Consider the following 21,682-nt stretch of genomic DNA (forward strand, 5'->3'; position numbering starts at 1 on the left):
TTTGGTAAATTTTAAATTCGGCCCAGATGTATTTTAAATACGCAGAACATCACCTGCGGTTGTTGGAATTATTTTGAGAACCGCGCTGGCGACTTTTAATTTTTAGATCTAGATTTGATATCAGAACCCTGATCAGTAAGCAAAGTACATAAATAATTTTTTCAACCTAGAATTACTTTTTTTCAATCTTTAAAATGTTCAATCCTATAATTTATTTTCAAGCTGGGAACAATAGTGGAGAAGGATTAACTGAAATGAAGAACAGTAATCAAAACAATGAGTCTATTCTAAATGGTAGAGGCAACTCAAATTCAGGTGAAAAGCTTGGTTGTGAACAATGAAGAACCACCGAACCGTAGCAATGAAGAACCACCGGACAGTAGCAATGAAGAACCACCGGACAGTAGCAATGAAGAACCACCGGACAGTAGCAATGAAGAACCACCGGACCGTAGCAATGAAGAACCACCGGACCGTAGCAATGAAGAACCACCGGACCGTAGCAATGAAGAACCACCGGACAGTAGCAATGAAGAACCACCGGACAGTAGCAATGAAGAACCACCGGACCGTAGCTATGAAGAACCACCAGACATTGAATATCATGAAGAGAGTGGGCTATCAGGTTCATCGGATGATGATGATTTTGCAGATTATGATCCTGGGCATATACCTCTTTATAATAATGCACCTTTAACTCTCGCAGAAAAATTAGTGGCTATTCTTTTGTTTACAACAAGACACAGTTTAACTGGCGAAGCTATTGAAGACCTACTTGCATTGATAAACCTTCATTGCATAAGACCAAACTATTGCCTCATAACTCTCTATAAATTCAGACAATATTTCAAAATACTTAATTTGCCTAGCACAACTCATAAGCTTTGTTCAGTTTGTTCAGCAAAGGCTGTTAATACAGTTGGTTTAGTATGTGAGTTTTGTAATGCAGACCTTAAGCTAGAAAAAAATGTGTCATACCTTATGGAACTAAATGTTTTATCTCAACTAAAAAGGCTGTTTTCTAGAAAAGGGTTTCTAAATAATATTAACTCCCGATTTTCAAGGGAACATGAGAGGGACACACTGGAAGATGTATATGATGGACATGCATATAAATCCAAGTTGAAGCCTGGTCAGTTTTTATCATTCAAAAACCACATCTCACTGATGTGGTATACTGATGGAATACCTCTCTTTAAATCTTCAAAGAAGAGCATATGGCCAATGTTCCTTCGTATATTAGAGCTTCCAACATATTTACGATGTAGAAAAGAGAATACTCTCTTTGCTGGAATTTCGATCGGACAATCCAAAACCAACATGAACTTATTTTTCAAAACATTACATTCATCATTCACAGAGTTAATTAGAGGTATTGAAGTAACCAGTCCTGATTCAAGAGAACCCCAAGTTATTCATGGTATACTCTTATGTGGCATTTGTGACCTACCAGTCAAATGTCTTTGCCTGAATATGATTCAGTTTAATGGTGCATATGGTTGCCCAATGTGCAAACAAAGAGGAGAAACCTTTACAATTAATGAGAAATATCTCGTACATGTTTACCCATTTTTAGAAAACGAGATAGATAAACCACTTCGAATGCATGATGAGATGATAATATTAGGAAAAGAAGCTTTAGAATCCAATAGAATTATTTTAGGGGTGAAAGGACCAAGCCTGCTCTCAAGATTAGTGTCTGATGTAGTATCATCAACCGCAATTGATTCGATGCATACGGTTTACCTAGGATGTGTTATAAAGTTATTTATTTTATGGTTTGATACTCAGTATTCAACTCTCCCATTTTCAATTAGCAATTCTAAATCACAAATAGACGAATCACTAATTAAAATTATACCTCCAAGTTTTGTTCAAAGGTGTCCACGGTCTATCAGTGAGAGTAGGCAACAGATTGGAGAAATTCTTCTACTACTCTTTGCCAGTGTTGGATGAAACACTTTTTGAGCATTATATGGGCCTGGTTATGGCAATATACATACTCAACAAAAACAGCATAGTTATAAATGAATTAGTTCTCTCAAAAAGATTGTTAGTTCAATTTGTGATGGAGTTTGAAAAGCTATATGGTAAAAGGCATATGTCTGCCAATGTACATCAACTATTACACATTGCAGATTCCGTTCATGCCTTAGGACCGTTATGGGTGAACAGTTGCTTTTCATTTGAAGATATGAATGGAGCAGTATTGAAATTTGTACATGGAACCCAATATTAATAAAAGTGTGAAAATGTCCCCACAGATGGATATCTAGGACTGTGTAAGTCCCCACATCCGAAAATTAACATTTTATTTTAAATATACACACGCTCATAATTAACGCGAGAATTGAAAGAAGGCTTTGAAATTTGTCAAATTTCAACTTGTAATAATTTATTATTATTTTGGTGATACATCGAAAACATACTTTTCACACTTTCGATTTAAAACTTTGTAGGTCGGCTATCAACCTTAGAACGTTTAAATCAGAATGCCTAAAATAATTTGGTACCCAGATGTCCGTTGAAAAGACTGTACAAGTTCCCACATCCAAAACTAAAATATTTGAAATAATTTAAATTTATACCTAAAATATATAGGACAATCAAAATATTCTATTAAAAACAGAACAATTATTATACAATGAAAGTTTAACAAAATTTCATAAAAGTGTGCAAATGTCCCCACATATGGATAACTAGGACTGTGTAAGTCCCCACATCCGAAAATTAACATTTTATTTTAAATATACACACGCTCATAATTAACGCGAGAATTGAAAGAAGGCTTTGAAATTTGTCAAATTTCAACTTGTAATAATTTATTATCATTTTTGTGATACATCGAAAACATACTTTTCACACTTTCGATTTAAAACTTTGTTGGTCAGCTATCAACCTAACAATGTTTTAAATAAAAATGTGTAAAATAATTTGGTCCCCAGATATCCGTTGAAAAGACTGTACAAGTTCCCACATCCAAAACTAAAATATATAAATTAATTAAAATTTATTCCTAAAATAGATAGGACAATCAAAATACTCTATTAAAAACAGAACAATTATTATACAATGAAAGTTTAACAATTTTTCATTAAAGTGTGCAAATGTCCCCACATATGGATATCTAGGACTGTGTAAGTCCCCACATCCGAAAATTAACATTTTATTTTAAATATACACACGCTCATAATTAACGCGAGAATTGAAAGAAGGCTTTGAAATTTCTCAAATTTCAAATTGTAATAATTTATTATTATTTTGGTGATACATCGAAAACATACTTTTCACACTTTCGATTTAAAGCTTTGTAGGTTGGCTATCAACCTTAGAACGTTTAAATCAGAATGCCCAAAATAATTTGGTACCCAGATGTCCGTTGAAAAGATTGTACAAGTTCCCACATCCAAAACTAAAATATTTGAATAAATTAAAATGTATACCTAAAATATATAGGACAATCAAAAAACTCTATTAAAAACAGAAAAATTATTATATAAAGAAAGTTTAACAATTTTTCATTAAAGTGTGCAAATGTCCCCACATATGGATATCTAGGACTGTGTAAGTCCCCACATCCGAAAATTAACATTTTATTTTAAATATACACACGCTCATAATTAACGCGAGAATTGAAAGAAGGCTTTGAAATTTGTAAAATTTCAACTTGTAATAATTTATTATCATTTTTGTGATACATCGAAAACATACTTTTCACACTTTCGATTTAAAACTTTGTTGGTCAGCTATCAACCTAACAATGTTTTAAATAAAAATGTGTAAAATAATTTGGTCCCCAGATATCCGTTGAAAAGACTGTACAAGTTCCCACATCCAAAACTAAAATATATAAATTAATTAAAATTTATTCCTAAAATAGATAGGACAATCAAAATACTCTATTAAAAACAGAACAATTATTATACAATGAAAGTTTAACAATTTTTCATTAAAGTGTGCAAATGTCCCCACATATGGATATCTAGGACTGTGTAAGTCCCCACATCCGAAAATTAACATTTTATTTTAAATATACACACGCTCATAATTAACGCGAGAATTGAAAGAAGGCTTTGAAATTTCTCAAATTTCAAATTGTAATAATTTATTATTATTTTGGTGATACATCGAAAACATACTTTTCACACTTTCGATTTAAAGCTTTGTAGGTTGGCTATCAACCTTAGAACGTTTAAATCAGAATGCCCAAAATAATTTGGTACCCAGATGTCCGTTGAAAAGATTGTACAAGTTCCCACATCCAAAACTAAAATATTTGAATAAATTAAAATGTATACCTAAAATATATAGGACAATCAGAAAACTCTATTAAAAACAGAAAAATTATTATATAAAGAAAGTTTAACAAAATTTCATTAAAGTGTGCAAATGTCCCCACATATGGATAACTAGGACTGTGTAAGTCCCCATATCCTAAAATTAACATTTTATTTTAAATATACACACGCTCATAATTAACGCGAGAATTGAAAGAAGGCTTTGAAATTTGTAAAATTTCAACTTGTAATAATTTATTATCATTTTTGTGATACATCTAAAACATACTTTTCACACTTTCGATTTAAAACTTTGTAGGTCAGCTATCAACCTTAGAACGTTTTAAATAAGAATGTGTTAAATAATTTGGTCCCCAGATATCCGTTGAAAAGACTGTACAAGTTCCCACATCCAAAACTAAAATATTTGAATTAATTAAAATTTATACCTAAAATATATAGGACAATCAAAATATTCTATTAAAAACAGAACAATTATTATACAATGAAAGTTTAACAAAATTTCATTAAAGTGTGCAAATGTCCCCACATATGGATAACTAGGACTGTGTAAGTCCCCATATCCTAAAATTAACATTTTATTTTAAATATACACACGCTCATAATTAACGCGAGAATTGAAAGAAGGCTTTGAAATTTGTCAAATTTAAACTTGTAATAATTTATTATCATTTTTGTGATACATCGAAAACATACTTTTCACACTTTCGATTTAAAACTTGTAGGTCCGCTATCAACCTTAGAACGTTTTAAATAAGAATGTGTAAAATAATTTGGTCCCCAGATATCCGTTGAAAAGACTGTACAAGTTCCCACATCCAAAACTAAAATATTTGAATAAATTAAAATGTATACCTAAAATATATAGGACAATCAAAAAACTCTATTAAAAACAGAAAAATTATTATATAAAGAAAGTTTAACAAAATTTCATTAAAGTGTGAAAATGTCCCCACATATGGATATCTAGGACTGTGTAAGTCCCCACATCCGAAAATTAACATTTTATTTTAAAAATACACACGCTCATAATTAACGCGAAAATTGAAAGAAGGCTTTGAAATTTGTCAAATTTCAACTTGTAATAATTTATTATCATTTTTGTGATACATCTAAAACATACTTTTCACACTTTCGATTTAAAACTTTGTAGGTCAGCTATCAACCTTAGAACGTTTTAAATAAGAATGTGTTAAATAATTTGGTCCCCAGATATCCGTTGAAAAGACTGTACAAGTTCCCACATCCAAAACTAAAATATTTGAATTAATTAAAATTTATACCTAAAATATATAGGACAATCAAAATATTCTATTAAAAACAGAACAATTATTATACAATGAAAGTTTAACAAAATTTCATTAAAGTGTGCAAATGTCCCCACATATGGATAACTAGGACTGTGTAAGTCCCCATATCCTAAAATTAACATTTTATTTTAAAAATACACACGCTCATAATTAACGCGAGAATTAAAAGAAGGCTTTGAAATTTGTCAAATTTCAACTTGTAATAATTTATTATCATTTTTGTGATACATCGAAAACATACTTTTCACACTTTCGATTTAAAACTTGTAGGTCCGCTATCAACCTTAGAACGTTTTAAATAAGAATGTGTAAAATAATTTGGTCCCCAGATATCCGTTGAAAAGACTGTACAAGTTCCCACATCCAAAACTAAAATATATAAATTAATTAAAATTTATTCCTAAAATAGATAGGACAATCAAAATACTCTATTAAAAACAGAACAATTATTATACAATGAAAGTTTAACAATTTTTCATTAAAGTGTGCAAATGTCCCCACATATGGATATCGAGGACTGTGTAAGTCCCCATATCCTAAAATTAACATTTTATTTTAAATATACACACGCTCATAATTAACGCGAGAATTGAAAGAAGGCTTTGAAATTTGTCAAATTTCAACTTGTAGTAATTTATTATCATTTTTGTGATACATCGAAAACATACTTTTCACACTTTCGATTTAAAACTTGTAGGTCCGCTATCAACCTTAGAACGTTTTAAATAAGAATGTGTAAAATAATTTGGTCCCCAGATATCCGTTGAAAAGACTGTACAAGTTCCCACATCCAAAACTAAAATATTTGAATAAATTAAAATGTATACCTAAAATATATAGGACAATCAAAAAACCCTATTAAAAACAGAAAAATTATTATACAATGAAAGTTTAACAAAATTTCATTAAAGTGTGCAAATGTCCCCACATATGGATAACTAGGACTGTGTAAGTCCCCATATCCTAAAATTAACATTTTATTTTAAAAATATACACGCTCATAATTAACGCGAGAATTGAAAGAAGGCTTTGAAATCTGTCAAATTTCAACTTGTAATAATTTATTATTATTTTGGTGATACATCGAAAACATACTTTTCACACTTTCGATTTAAAACTTTGTATGTCAGCTATCAACCTTAGAACGTTTTAAATAAGAATGTGTAAAATAATTTGGTCCCCAGATATCCGTTGAAAAGACTGTACAATTTCCCACATCCAAAACTAAAATATTTGAATAAATTAAAATTTATACCTAAAATATATAGGACAATCAAAATACTCTATTAAAAACAGAAAAATTATTATATAAAGAAAGTTTAACAAAATTTCATTAAAGTGTGAAAATGTCCCCACATATGGATATCTAGGACTGTGTTAGTCCCCACATACGAAAATTAACATTTTATTTTAAAAATACACACGCTCATAATTAACGCGAAAATTGAAAGAAGGCTTTGAAATTTGTCAAATTTCAACTTGTAATAATTTATTATCATTTTTGTGATACATCGAAAACATACTTTTCACACTTTCGATTTAAAACTTTGTAGGTCAGCTATCAACCTTAGAACGTTTTAAATAAGAATGTGTAAAATCATTTGGTCCCCAGATATCCGTTGAAAAGACTGTACAAGTTCCCACATCCAAAACTAAATTATATAAATTAATTAAAATTTAATCCTAAAATAGATAGGACAATCAAAATATTCTATTAAAAGCAGAAAAATTATTATACAATTAAAGTTTAACAAAATTTCATTAAAGTGTGCAAATGTCCCCACATATGGATAACTAGGACTGTGTAAGTTCCCACATCATAAAATTAACATTTTATTTTAAATATACACACGCTCATAATTAACGCGAGAATTGAAAGAAGGCTTTGAAATTTGTCAAATTTCAACTTGTAATAATTTATTATCATTTTTGTGATACACCGAAAACATACTTTTCACACTTTCGATTTAAAACTTTGTAGGTCAGCTATCAACCTTAGAACGTTTTAAATAAGAATGTGTAAAATAATTGGGTCCCCAGATATCCGTTGAAAAGACTGTACAAATTCCCACATCCAAAACTAAAATATTTAAATTAATTAAAATTTATACCTAAAATAGATAGGACAATCAAAATATTCTATTAAAAACCAAACAATTATTATACAATAAAAGTTTAACAATTTTTCATTAAAGTGTGCAAATGTCCCCACATATGGATAACTAGGACTGTGTAAGTCCCCACATCCTAAAATAAACATTTTATTTTAAATATACACACGCTCATAATAAACGCGAGAATTGAAAGAAGGCATTGAAATTTGTCAAATTTCAACTTGTAATAATTTATTATCATTTTTGTGATACATCGAAAACATACTTTTCACACTTTCGATTTAAAACTTGTAGGTCCGCTATCAACCTTAGAACGTTTTAAATAAGAATGTGTAAAATAATTTGGTCCTCAGATATCCGTTGAAAAGACTGTACAAGTTCCCACATCCAAAACTAAAATATTTGAATTAATTTAAATTTATACCTAAAATAGATAGGACAATCAAAATATTCTATTAAAAACAGAACAATTATTATACAATGAAAGTTTAACAAAATTTCATTAAAGTGTGCAAATGTCCCCACATATGGATAACTAGGATTGTTAAGTCCCAACATCCTAAAATTAACATTTTATTTTAAATATACACACGCTCATAATTAACGCGAGAATTGAAAGAAGGCTTAGAAATTTGTCAAATTTTAACTTGTAATAATTTATTATCATTTTTGTGATACATCGAAAACATACTTTTCACACTTTCGATTTAAAACTTTGTAGGTCAGCTATCAACCTTAGAACGTTTTAAATAAGAATGTGTAAAATAATTTGGTCCCCAGATATCCGTTGAAAAGACTGTACAAATTCCAACATCCAAAACTAAAATATTTGAATTAATTTAAATTTATACCTAAAATAGATAGGACAATCAAAATATTCTATTAAAAACAGAACAATTATTATACAATGAAAGTTTAACAATTTTTTTATTAAAGTGTGCAAATGTCCCAACATATGGATAACTAGGACTGTGTAAGTCCCCACATCCTAAAATAAACATTTTATTTTAAATATACACACGCTCATAATAACCGCGAGAATTGAAAGAAGGCTTTGAAATTTGTCAAATTTCAACTTGTAATAATTTATTATCATTTTTGTGATACATCGAAAACATACTTTTCACACTTTCGATTTAAAACTTGTAGGTCCGCTATCAACCTTAGAACGTTTTAAATAAGAATGTGTAAAATAATTTGGTCCCCAGATATCCGTTGAAAAGACTGTACAAGTTCCCACATCCAAAACTAAAATATTTGAATTAATTTAAATTTATACCTAAAACAGATAGGACAATCAAAATATTCTATTAAAAACCAAAAAATTATTGTACAATGAAAGTTTAACAAAATTTCATTAAAGTGTGCAAATGTCCCCACATATGGATAACTAGGACTGTGTAAGTCCCCACATCCTAAAATTAACATTTTATTTTAAATATACACACGCTCATAATTAACGCGAGAATTGAAAGAAGGCTTTGAAATTTGTAAAATTTCAACTTGTAATAATTTATTATCATTTTTGTGATACACCGAAAACATACTTTTCACACTTTCGATTTAAAACTTTGTAGGTCAGCTATCAACCTTAGAACGTTTTAAATAAGAATGTGTAAAATAATTTGGTCCCCAGATATCCGTTGAAAAGACTGTACAAGTTCCCACATCCAAAACTAAAATATTAAAATTATTAAAATTTATACCTAAAATAGATAGGACAATCAAAATATTCTATTAAAAACAGAACAATTATTATACAATGAAAGTTTAACAATTTTTCATTAAAGTGTGCAAATGTCCCCACATATGGATAGCTAGGACTGTGTAAGTCCCCACATCCTAAAATTAACATTTTATTTTAAATATACACACGCTCATAATTAACGCGAGAATTGAAAGAAGGCTTTGAAATTTGTAAAATTTCAACTTGTAATAATTTATTATCATTTTTGTGATACATCGAAAACATACTTTACACACTTTCGATTTAAAACTTTGTAGGTCAGCTATCAACCTTAGAACGTTTTAAATAAGAATGTGTAAAATTATTGGGTCCCCAGATATCCGTTGAAAAGACTGTACAAATTCCCACATCCAAAACTAAAATATTTAAATTAATTAAAATTTATACCTAAAATAGATAGGACAATCAAAATATTCTATTAAAAACCAAACAATTATTATACAATGAAAGTTTAACAATTTTTCATTAAAGTGTGCAAATGTCCCCACATATGGATAACTAGGACTGTGTAAGTCCCCACATCCTAAAATAAACATTTTATTTTAAATATACACACGCTCATAATAAACGCGAGAATTGAAAGAAGGCATTGAAATTTGTCAAATTTCAACTTGTAATAATTTATTATCATTTTTGTGATACATCGAAAACATACTTTTCACACTTTCGATTTAAAACTTGTAGGTCCGCTATCAACCTTAGAACGTTTTAAATAAGAATGTGTAAAATAATTTGGTCATCAGATATCCGTTGAAAAGACTGTACAAGTTCCCACATCCAAAACTAAAATATTTGAATTAATTTAAATTTATACCTAAAATAGATAGGACAATCAAAATATTCTATTAAAAACAGAACAATTATTATACAATGAAAGTTTAACAAAATTTCATTAAAGTGTGCAAATGTCCCCACATATGGATAACTAGGATTGTTAAGTCCCAACATCCTAAAATTAACATTTTATTTTAAATATACACACGCTCATAATTAACGCGAGAATTGAAAGAAGGCTTAGAAATTTGTCAAATTTCAACTTGTAATAATTTATTATCATTTTTGTGATACATCGAAAACATACTTTTCACACTTTCGATTTAAAACTTTGTAGGTCAGCTATCAACCTTAGAACGTTTTAAATAAGAATGTGTAAAATAATTTGGTCCCCAGATATCCGTTGAAAAGACTGTACAAATTCCAACATCCAAAACTAAAATATTTGAATTAATTTAAATTTATACCTAAAATAGATAGGACAATCAAAATATTCTATTAAAAACAGAACAATTATTATACAATGAAAGTTTAACAATTTTTTTATTAAAGTGTGCAAATGTCCCAACATATGGATAACTAGGACTGTGTAAGTCCCCACATCCTAAAATAAACATTTTATTTTAAATATACACACGCTCATAATAACCGCGAGAATTGAAAGAAGGCTTTGAAATTTGTCAAATTTCAACTTGTAATAATTTATTATCATTTTTGTGATACATCGAAAACATACTTTTCACACTTTCGATTTAAAACTTGTAGGTCCGCTATCAACCTTAGAACGTTTTAAATAAGAATGTGTAAAATAATTTGGTCGACAGATATCCGTTGAAAAGACTGTACAAGTTCCCACATCCAAAACTAAAATATTTGAATTAATTTAAATTTATACCTAAAATAGATAGGACAATCAAAATATTCTATTAAAAACCAAAAAATTATTTTACAATGAAAGTTTAACAAAATTTCATTAAAGTGTGCAAATGTCCCCACATATGGATAACTAGGACTGTGTAAGTCCCCACATCCTAAAATTAACATTTTATTTTAAATATACACACGCTCATAATTAACGCGAGAATTGAAAGAAGGCTTTGAAATTTGTAAAATTTCAACTTGTAATAATTTATTATCATTTTTGTGATACACCGAAAACATACTTTTCACACTTTCGATTTAAAACTTTGTAGGTCAGCTATCAACCTTAGAACGTTTTAAATAAGAATGTGTAAAATAATTTGGTCCCCAGATATCCGTTGAAAAGACTGTACAAGTTCCCACATCCAAAACTAAAATATTAAAATTATTAAAATTTATACCTAAAATAGATAGGACAATCAAAATATTCTATTAAAAACAGAACAATTATTATACAATGAAAGTTTAACAATTTTTCATTAAAGTGTGCAAATGTCCCCACATATGGATAGCTAGGACTGTGTAAGTCCCCACATCCTAAAATTAACATTTTATTTTAAATATACACACGCTCATAATTAACGCGAGAATTGAAAGAAGGCTTTGAAATTTGTAAAATTTCAACTTGTAATAATTTATTATCATTTTTGTGATACATCGAAAACATACTTTACACACTTTCGATTTAAAACTTTGTACGTCAGCTATCAACCTTAGAACGTTTTAAATAAGAATGTGTAAAATAATTTGGTCCCCAGATATCCGTTGAAAAGACTGTACAAGTTCCCACATCCAAAACTAAAATATTTGAATTAATTTAAATTTATACCTAAAATAGATAGGACAATCAAAATATTCTATTAAAAACAGAACAATTATTATACAATGAAAGTTTAACAAAATTTCATTAAAGTGTGCAAATGTCCCCACATATGGATAAATAGGACTGTGTAAGTCCCCACATCCTAAAATTAACATTTTATTTTAAATATACACACGTTCATAATTAACGCGAGAATTGAAAGAAGGCTTTGAAATTTGTAAAATTTCAACTTGTAATAATTTATTATCATTTTTGTGATACACCGAAAACATACTTTTCACACTTTCGATTTAAAACTTTGTAGGTCAGCTATCAACCTTAGAACGTTTTAAATAAGAATGTGTAAAATAATTTGGTCCCCAGATATCCGTTGAAAAGACTGTACAAGTTCCAACATCCAAAACTAAAATATTTGAATTCATTAAAATTTATACCTAAATTATATAGGACAATCAAAATACTCTATTAAAAACAGAACAATTATAATACAATGAAAGTTTAACAAAATTTCATTAAAGTGTGCAAAGGTCCCCACATATGGATAACTAGGACTGTGTAAGTCCCCACATCCTAAAATTAACATTTTATTTTAAATATACACACGCTCATAATTAACGCGAGAATTGAAAGAAGGCTTTGAAATTTGTCAAATTTCAACTTGAAATAATTTATTATCATTTTTGTGATACATCAAAAACATACTTTTCACACTTTCGTTTTAAAACTTTGTAGGTCAGCTATCAACCTTAGAACGTTTTAAATAAGAATGTGTAAAATAATTTGGTCCCCAGATATCCGTTGAAAAGACTGTACAAGTTCCCACATCCAAAACTAAAATATTTAAATTATTAAAATTTATACCTAAAATAGATAGGACAATCAAAATATTCTATTAAAAACAGAACAATTATTATACAATGAAAGTTTAACAATTTTTCATTAAAGTGTGAAAATGTCCCCACATATGGATAGCTAGGACTGTGTAAGTCCCCACATCCTAAAATTAGCATTTTATTTTAAATATACACACGCTCATAATTAACGCGAGAATTGAAAGAAGGCTTTGAAATTTGTCAAATTTCAACTTGTAATAATTTATTATCATTTTTGTGATACATCGAAAACATACTTTTCACACTTTCGATTTAAAACTTTGTAGGTCAGCTATCAACCTTAGAACGTTTTAAATAAGAATGTGTAAAATAATTTGGTCCCCAGATATTCGTTGAAAAGACTGTACAAGTTTCCACATCCAAAACTAAAATATTTGAATAAATTAAAATGTATACCTAAAATATATAGGACAATCAAAATATTCTATTAAAAACAGAACAATTATTATACAATGAAAGTTTAACAAAATTTCATTAAAGTGTGCAAATGTCCCCACATATATATATAACTAAGACTGTGTAAGTCCCCACATCCTAAAATAAACATTTTATTTTAAATATACACACGCTCATAATTAACGCGAGAATTGAAAGAAGGCTTTGAAATTTGTAAAATTTCAACTTGAAATAATTTATTATCATTTTTGTGATACATCGAAAACATACTTTTCACACTTTCGATTTAAAACTTTGTAGGTCAGCTATCAACCTTAGAACGTTTTAAATAAGAATGTGTAAAATAATTTGGTCCCCAGATATTCGTTGAAAAGACTGTACAAGTTTCCACATCCAAAACTAAAATATTTAAATTAATTAAAATTTATACCTAAAATAGATAGGACAATCAAAGTATTCTATTAAAAACAGAAAAATTATTGTACAATGAAAGTTTAACAAAATTTCATTAAAGTGTGTAAATGTTCCCACATATATATATAACTAAGACTGTGTAAGTCCCCACATCCGAAAATTAATATTTTATTTTAAATATACACACGCTCATAATTAACGCGAGAATTGAAAGAAGGCTTTGAAATTTGTAAAATTTCAACTTGTAATAATTTATTATCATTTTTGTGATACACCGAAAACATACTTTTCACACTTTCGATTTAAAACTTTGTAGGTCAGCTATCAACCTTAGAACGTTTTAAATAAGAATGTGTAAAATAATTTGGTCCCCAGATATCCGTTGAAAAGACTGTACAAGTTCCCACATCCAAAACTAAAATATTAAAATTATTAAAATTTATACCTAAAATAGATAGGACAATCAAAATATTCTATTAAAAACAGAACAATTATTATACAATGAAAGTTTAACAATTTTTCATTAAAGTGTGCAAATGTCCCCACATATGGATAGCTAGGACTGTGTAAGTCCCCACATCCTAAAATTAACATTTTATTTTAAATATACACACGCTCATAATTAACGCGAGAATTGAAAGAAGGCTTTGAAATTTGTAAAATTTCAACTTGTAATAATTTATTATCATTTTTGTGATACATCGAAAACATACTTTTCACACTTTCGATTTAAAACTTTGTTGGTCAGCTATCAACCTAACAATGTTTTAAATAAAAATGTGTAAAATAATTTGGTCCCCAGATATCCGTTGAAAAGACTGTACAAGTTCCCACATCCAAAACTAAAATATATAAATTAATTAAAATTTATTCCTAAAATAGATAGGACAATCAAAATATTCTATTAAAAACAGAACAATTATTATACAATGAAAGTTTAACAATTTTTCATTAAAGTGTGAAAATGTCCCCACATATGGATAGCTAGGACTGTGTAAGTCCCCACATCCTAAAATTAGCATTTTATTTTAAATATACACACGCTCATAATTAACGCGAGAATTGAAAGAAGGCTTTGAAATTTGTCAAATTTCAACTTGTAATAATTTATTATCATTTTTGTGATACATCGAAAACATACTTTTCACACTTTCGATTTAAAACTTTGTAGGTCAGCTATCAACCTTAGAACGTTTTAAATAAGAATGTGTAAAATAATTTGGTCCCCAGATATTCGTTGAAAAGACTGTACAAGTTTCCACATCCAAAACTAAAATATTTGAATAAATTAAAATGTATACCTAAAATATATAGGACAATCAAAATATTCTTTTAAAAACAGAACAATTATTATACAATGAAAGTTTAACAAAATTTCATTAAAGTGTGCAAATGTCCCCACATATATATATAACTAAGACTGTGTAAGTCCCCACATCCTAAAATAAACATTTTATTTTAAATATACACACGCTCATAATTAACGCGAGAATTGAAAGAAGGCTTTGAAATTTGTAAAATTTCAACTTGAAATAATTTATTATCATTTTTGTGATACATCGAAAACATACTTTTCACACTTTCGATTTAAAACTTTGTAGGTCAGCTATCAACCTTAGAACGTTTTAAATAAGAATGTGTAAAATAATTTGGTCCCCAGATATTCGTTGAAAAGACTGTACAAGTTTCCACATCCAAAACTAAAATATTTAAATTAATTAAAATTTATACCTAAAATAGATAGGATAATCAAAGTATTCTATTAAAAACAGAAAAATTATTGTACAATGAAAGTTTAACAAAATTTCATTAAAGTGTGTAAATGTTCCCACATATATATATAACTAAGACTGTGTAAGTCCCCACATCCGAAAATTAATATTTTATTTTAAATATACACACGCTCATAATTAACGCGAGAATTGAAAGATGGCTTTGAAATTCGTCAAATTTCAACTTGTAATAAATTATTATCATTTTTGTGATACATCGAAAACATACTTTTCACACTTTCGATTTAAATTTTTGTAGGTCAGCTATCAACCTTAGAACGTTTTAAATAAGAATGTGTAAAATAATTTGGTCCCCAGATATCCGTTGAAAAGACTGTACAAGTTCCCACATCCAAAACTAAAATATTTAAATTATTAAAATTTATACCTAAAATAGATAGAACAATCAAAATATTCAATTAAAAACAGAACAATTATTATACAATGAAAGTTTAACAATTTTTCATTAAAGTGTGAAAATGTCCCCACATATGGATATCGAGGACTGTGTAAGTCCCCACATCCTAAAATTAACATTTTATTTTAAATATACACACGCTCATAATTAACGCGAGAATTGAAAGAAGGCTTTGAAATTTGTCAAATTTCAACTTGTAATAATTTATTATCATTTTTGGGATACATGGAAAACATACTTTTCACACTTTCGATTTAAAACTTTCTAGGTCAGCTATCAACTTTAGAACTTTTTAAATAAGAATGTGTAAAATAATTTGGTCCCCAGATATCCGTTGAAAAGACTGTACAAGTTCCCACATCCAAAACTAAAATATTTAAATTATTTAAAATTTATAACTAAAATAGATAGGACAATCAAAATATTCTATTAAAAACAGAACAATTATTATACAATGAAAGTTTAACAAAATTTCATTAAAGTGTGCAAATGTCCCCACATATGGATAACTAGGACTGTGTAAGTCCCCACATCCTAAAATTAACATTTTATTTTAAATATACACACGCTCATAATTAACGCGAGAATTGAAAGAAGGCTTTGAAATTTGTAAAATTTCAACTTGTAATAATTTATTATCATTTTTGTGATACATCGACAACATACTTTTCACACTTTCGATTTAAAACTTTGTAGGTCAGCTATCAACCTTAGAACGTTTTAAATAAGAATGTGTAAAATAATTTGGTCCCCAGATATCCGTTGAAAAGACTGTACAAGTTCCCACATCCAAAACTAAAATATTTAAATTAATTAAAATTTATACCTAAAATAGATAGGACAATCAAAATATTCTATTAAAAACAGAAAAAATATTATATAATGAAAGTTTAACAAAATTTCATTAAAGTGTGTAAATGTTCCCACATATACATAACTAAGACTGTGTAAGTCCCCACATCCGAAAATTAATATGTTATTTTAAATATACACACGCTCATAATTAACGCGAGAATTGAAAGAAGGCTTTGAAATTTGTCAAATTTCAACTTGTAATAATTTATTATCATTTTGTGATACATCGACAACATACTTTTCACACTTTCGATTTAAAACTTTGTAGGTCAGCTTTCAATCTTAGAACGTTTTAAATAAGAATGTGTAAAATAAGTTGGTCCACAGATATACGTTGAAAAGACTGTACAAGTTCCAACATCCAAAACTAAAATATTTGAATTCATTAAAATTTATACCTAAAATATATAGGACAATCAAAATACTCTATTAAAAACAGAACAATTATAATACAATTAAAGTTTAACAAAATTTCATTAAAGTGTGCAAAGGTCCCCACATATGGATATCTAGGACTGTGTAAGTCCCCACATCCTAAAATTAACATTTTATTTTAAATATACACACGCTCATAATTAACGCGAGAATTGAAAGAAGGCTTTGAAATTTGTCAAATTTCAACTTGTAATAATTTATTATCATTTCTGTGATACATCGAAAACATACTTTTCACACTTTCGATTTAAAACTTTCTAGGTCAGCTATCAACCTTAGAACTTTTTAAATAAGAATGTGTAAAATAATTTGGTCCCCAGATATCCGTTGAAAAGACTGTACAAGTTCCCACATCCAAAACTAAAATATTTAAATTATTTAAAATTTATAACTAAAATAGATAGGACAATCAAAATATTCTATTAAAAACAGAACAATTATTATACAATGAAAGTTTAACAAAATTTCATTAAAGTGTGCAAATGTCCCCACATATGGATAACTAGGACTGTGTAAGTCCCCACATCCTAAAATTAACATTTTATTTTAAATATACACACGCTCATAATTAACGCGAGAATTGAAAGAAGGCTTTGAAATTTGTAAAATTTCAACTTGTAATAATTTATTATCATTTTTGTGATACATCGACAACATACTTTTCACACTTTCGATTTAAAACTTTGTAGGTCAGCTATCAACCTTAGAACGTTTTAAATAAGAATGTGTAAAATAATTTGGTCCCCAGATATCCGTTGAAAAGACTGTACAAGTTCCCACATCCAAAACTAAAATATTTAAATTAATTAAAATTTATACCTAAAATAGATAGGACAATCAAAATATTCTATTAAAAACAGAAAAAATATTATATAATGAAAGTTTAACAAAATTTCATTAAAGTGTGTAAATGTTCCCACATATACATAACTAAGACTGTGTAAGTCCCCACATCCGAAAATTAATATTTTATTTTAAATATACACACGCTCATAATTAACGCGAGAATTGAAAGAAAGCTTTGAAATTTGTCAAATTTCAACTTGTAATAATTTATTATCATTTTGTGATACATCGACAACATACTTTTCACACTTTCGATTTAAAACTTTGTAGGTCAGCTTTCAATCTTAGAACGTTTTAAATAAGAATGTGTAAAATAATTTGGTCCCCAGATATCCGTTGAAAAGACTGTACAAGTTCCCACATCCAAAACTAAAATATTTAAATTATTTAAAATTTATAACTAAAATAGATAGGACAATCAAAATATTCTATTAAAAACAGAACAATTATTATACAATGAAAGTTTAACAATTTTTCATTAAAGTGTGAAAATGTCCCCACATATGGATAGCTAGGACTGTGTAAGTCCCCACATCCTAAAATTAGCATTTTATTTTAAATATACACACGCTCATAATTAACGCGAGAATTGAAAGAAGGCTTTGAAATTTGTAAAATTTCAACTTGTAATAATTTATTATCATTTTTGTGATACATCGACAACATACTTTTCACACTTTCGATTTAAAACTTTGTAGGTCAGCTTTCAATCTTAGAACGTTTTAAATAAGAATGTGTAAAATAAGTTGGTCCACAGATATACGTTGAAAAGACTGTACAAGTTCCAACATCCAAAACTAAAATATTTGAATTCATTAAAATTTATACCTAAAATATATAGGACAATCAAAATACTCTATTAAAAACAGAACAATTATAATACAATGAAAGTTTAACAAAATTTCATTAAAGTGTGCAAAGGTCCCCACATATGGATATCTAGGACTGTGTAAGTCCCCACATCCTAAAATTAACATTTTATTTTAAATATACACACGCTCATAATTAACGCGAGAATTGAAAGAAGGCTTTGAAATTTGTCAAATTTCAACTTGTAATAATTTATTATCATTTCTGTGATACATCGAAAACATACTTTTCACACTTTCGATTTAAAACTTTCTAGGTCAGCTATCAACCTTAGAACTTTTTAAATAAGAATGTGTAAAATAATTTGGTCCCCAGATATCCGTTGAAAAGACTGTACAAGTTCCCACATCCAAAACTAAAATATTTAAATTATTTAAAATTTATAACTAAAATAGATAGGACAATCAAAATACTCTATTAAAAACAGAACAATTATTATACAATGAAAGTTTAACAAAATTTCATTAAAGTGTGCAAATGTCCCCACATATGGATAACTAGGACTGTGTAAGTCCCCACATCCTAAAATTAACATTTTATTTTAAATATACACACGCTCATAATTAACGCGAGAATTGAAAGAAGGCTTTGAAATTTGTAAAATTTCAACTTGTAATAATTTATTATCATTTTTGTGATACATCGACAACATACTTTTCACACTTTCGATTTAAAACTTTGTAGGTCAGCTTTCAATCTTAGAACGTTTTAAATAAGAATGTGTAAAATAAGTTGGTCCACAGATATACGTTGAAAAGACTGTACAAGTTCCAACATCCAAAACTAAAATATTTGAATTCATTAAAATTTATACCTAAAATATATAGGACAATCAAAATACTCTATTAAAAACAGAACAATTATAATACAATGAAAGTTTAACAAAATTTCATTAAAGTGTGCAAAGGTCCCCACATATGGATATCTAGGACTGTGTAAGTCCCCACATCCTAAAATTAACATTTTATTTTAAATATACACACGCTCATAATTAACGCGAGAATTGAAAGAAGGCTTTGAAATTTGTCAAATTTCAACTTGTAATAATTTATTATCATTTCTGTGATACATCGAAAACATACTTTTCACACTTTCGATTTAAAACTTTCTAGGTCAGCTATCAACCTTAGAACTTTTTAAATAAGAATGTGTAAAATAATTTGGTCCCCAGATATCCGTTGAAAAGACTGTACAAGTTCCCACATCCAAAACTAAAATATTTAAATTATTTAAAATTTATAACTAAAATAGATAGGACAATCAAAATATTCTATTAAAAACAGAACAATTATTATACAATGAAAGTTTAACAAAATTTCATTAAAGTGTGCAAATGTCCCCACATATGGATAACTAGGACTGTGTAAGTCCCCACATCCTAAAATTAACATTTTATTTTAAATATACACACGCTCATAATTAACGCGAGAATTGAAAGAAGGCTTTGAAATTTGTCAAATTTCAACTTGTAATAATTTATTATCATTTCTGTGATACATCGAAAACATACTTTTCACACTTTCGATTTAGAAATATCGAGAATTATCGGAAATACTCGAGAAATATCGGAAATACTCGAAAAATATCGGAACTACTTGAGCCATATCGGAAATACTCGAGCAATATCGGAAATACTCGAGCAATATCGGAAATACTAAAAAATATCGGAAATACTCGATAAATATCGGAAATACTAAAAAATATCGGAAATACTCAATAAATATCGGAAATATTTTGAAATTGGGAATCAGAAATCGGTTGTAAAATATTTATCGAAGTGATTACCCCCTCTTGGTGTTCTGCCCCTAGGATAAACCCATATAAAATATCAACGTATATCAGATAAGTATAAAATCAGCACTAGGAGGGGTTACATTAAAAATTGCGCCTAAAACACACTATTGGTCCTATGACACAAAACAAAATATTTTTAGAAGCCCAAAGGTTTATTGTGCATAAATTGTTGCATTACGAAATTTTAAAATGTAACTGAAGTTATATTAAATTCCCATTTATCGAATTTAACTAAGGTGGGGTAAATTAAAACTACTGCTTTTCCCCATATAACGCCACTGTAACCTCGCTAAAAAAAAATTAACAACCTTAATCCTACTATTCATAAAACCGTTGAGATTTTGTTTCTACGATAAGTAGTTATTTGTAAATAAAATAAAAACCAAAATAGGGACGTGTCTACTTCAACCCTTTCCGCCCTCCTATCAGCGATTTTCCAGCTTGTCAACATTTTTTTTAATCACGAGGGTCGATTTAATATGTTCGTAAAAAAAATCGCTTTTTACACGCAATGAAAGCGGCATCACAATTCAAACCCCCCTAAAAGTCGTAGCTGTTATTTACACGTAAGTATAACATGGAAGATAGTTTAGGCTTAATTAAAAGAAACCCACGACTTATAATGAAGGCGAAGTGCTACCGCTAAGTACGGTGGAAAACCCACATAGGAAGGCAAAGAAATCAGCGAGACCCTACCACCTCGGCTAAGGTAACGAAGTTGAGTGTGACTATAGTATACATATTTTAAACGAAGAGAAACGGGAATCCTGCTAAGCTTTTTCTGTGCAGACACGATGCTCCCTGAACCTCTCCCTAGCGGAGTTAAAACAAAATACCGTTTTATCCCTTTCAAAACAGCAACCCCCCCCCTCCCCAAAACCCCTTTATTTGTTACATTTAGTTTAGACATTACAGTCGGTATATACAAAATGCAATATTAACATAATAAACATGGGATGTCGGTTAATGATAGTTTGTCGCGGGCTGATTCAAAGTGATTCT

Source organism: Leiobunum rupestre, chromosome 2, assembly GCF_980474605.1.
Source record: "Leiobunum rupestre chromosome 2, qqLeiRupe1.1.hap1, whole genome shotgun sequence".
Taxonomy (NCBI): domain Eukaryota; kingdom Metazoa; phylum Arthropoda; class Arachnida; order Opiliones; family Sclerosomatidae; genus Leiobunum; species Leiobunum rupestre.